The 2500-nt window shown below is 37.2% G+C and overlaps 1 protein-coding gene across 10 annotated transcripts in view; it reads right to left on the reverse strand.

The window, feature by feature from the left end:
- Window positions 1-2500, reverse strand: part of tango6 (transport and golgi organization 6 homolog (Drosophila)) — a 31851-nt gene that overhangs the window by 9982 nt on the left and 19369 nt on the right. The gene's annotated exons all lie outside the window — the stretch shown is intronic.

Consider the following 2500-nt stretch of genomic DNA (forward strand, 5'->3'; position numbering starts at 1 on the left):
TTGGGATAGAGGTTGGGTTATGGACAGGTTTTGTGGCATGGGTAGGTTTAAGGGTGGGTTAAGGTGTAAGAGATGGTCAACAGTGTATTTACAAATGTAATTACAAAAGTTAATTACAGATTTAATTACATACATGTATTTAATCAAGCATAAGTGCACAGTAAATACATGTATTTACACAATAAGTACATTGTAACAAACTATTAATTCCTGTGTAAGTACATATTAGTTAAGGCCACTTAATATAAAGTGGGAACAAGGTTTATATTAAAAAAAGGCCTATTGTACATGAGTAACATTTACAATCATAATATGGAACTGGCTGGCACAGAAATTAAAAATTGAAGCAAGGTGTACATAGACAATGAAACAAATAGAGACAAATATAAATATAATATAAAAAATTAAATAAAATAAATAATGAAATTAACATACAATAGACTAATAAAAGTCTATGGGCTCTATTTTGACAATTCAAGCGCAAAGTGCAAAGCGCAGGGCGCAAATGCATTCAGGGCGTGTCAGAATCCACTTTTGCTATTTTAAGGATGGAAAAATCCGCTTTGCGCCGTGGCACATGGTCTAACAGGGTTGAGCTTTTCTCTTAATGAGTTATAGGTGTGTTTTGAGAATAAACCAATCAGAGTCTCATCTCCCATTCTCTTTAAGAGCTAGTTGTGTCGTGCCATAGCACATTTGCTATTTACATGATGACTTTGTAAGCGGAACAACTGAATGCATCACTAGAAAAAAACAGTTAAACAGAGCATCTATAGAGCGAGAATGAGAGATGAGCCTCCTCATTATTTACTTTCACTTTCAGTCTCGTGGATAGGGAAATATGTTGTACGCACAGACATCCATTAGCATATAAATAATTAATTTTGTTTGTTAAGAGCAAAGATTTGTTTCAAAACTATTTCTAAATTCAGTTCTAATTTCCAGCAAACTAATAAATGATTAAACAGCGTGGTGCAAAGTAAAAATGACTCTTGTGCAGTGCTGAAACTAGCAAACAACTATTGCGTCTCGCCTTGCGCCGGGTGTATGATAGGGTCCTATATCAGTTTAGTCTATTTGCAAAAATACAATGAATTGTTTTCAAATCATTTTGAAAATGGACAATTTGTCATTTAGTGTGAATCTCAGTTCTAATCTGTGTGAATCTAAGTGTAACAAATTTATCTAGCTCACATTTTAAAGGTGGGAACAGCACCAGTTTTTCGGGTTTTTTGCAATCCATATACAAAATAGAATTGCTAATAATCTTTTTTACAAAAAGATTACAAAATAATCTAGCTCCTGTTTATATAACCAACCTTCTGTCTCGCTACAATCCAACTCACTCTTTAAGATCTCAAAATTCAGGGCTTCTGGTAGTACCTAGAATAGCAAAATCGAGTAAAGGAGGTCGAGCCTTCTCTTTCATGGCTCCTACACTCTGGAATAGCCTTCCTGATAACGTCCGAGGCTCAGACACACTCTCCCAGTTCAAAACTAGATTAAAGACCTATCTGTTTAGTAAAGCATACACTCAATGCATCACCTAGCGGGTTCCAAAAAGGCTTCTGCATCTTGCTTATATACACTATGAACAGCAGCTACACTAATTATTCTCTTTATTCTCTATTTTCACCTGGGGATACTCATCCCGAGGTCCTCAGATTATGCGGAGTCACTGATTGGATTCAAGACCAGCGACGAGATGATCCCAAGGTTTCCATATCCGGGACCAGGCCATATCCTGAGCTGCTGCTGCGCTGATGGTCATGGGGAGTGGAGAACATGTGTCTGATTCCAGCGACGCTCCAGGGACAGACAAGTCTTCGCTGAGGCCATCTTCCAGCCTCCACCGCGGTGACTAAAGCTCTGCACAAGACTTTTGGCCAGCGTAGAAATTAAAATGGTCGTGCCCAACTGAGTCTGGTTCTCTCAAGGTTTTCAGGTGAAGTTTTTTTTCCCTCTCCGCTGTCGCCACTGCCTCGCATGGTTCAGGATTGGTAGAGCTACGCATCGATGAATTTGCTCTTCAGTGTTGGAACTCTCAGTAATGATTAAATCACACTGAACTGAGCTAAACTGAACTGATCTGAACTTAAACACTAAAAACTGAACTACACTGTTCCAGTTACTATGACCATTTATGTGAAGCTGCTTTGACACAATCTTCATTGTAAAAGCGCTATACAAATAAAGCTGAATTGAATTGAATTGAATTGCATTGCGTGTCCAATTCTAGGGTCAGATTCCAGATTCATTAAATATACACTACATTTTAGTACACTTCAAAAAGAAACTTAAATATATTTTTCCAGTATGATTGCAATTTACTGCATGACCATAAAGAATGAAACAGAGTTCCTGTTGACACTTTGCAATTATTACAACATGAAGAGATTGTTGGATATTGTTTATGAAGTTTTGATTTAGAATAATGGAGCCTATAAACGACCTTATATTGAATCAGATGATGTCTTGTGTTCACAGAACATGGATGTAC

Source organism: Danio rerio, chromosome 18 (assembly GCF_049306965.1).
Source record: "Danio rerio strain Tuebingen ecotype United States chromosome 18, GRCz12tu, whole genome shotgun sequence".
NCBI lineage: Eukaryota > Metazoa > Chordata > Actinopteri > Cypriniformes > Danionidae > Danio > Danio rerio.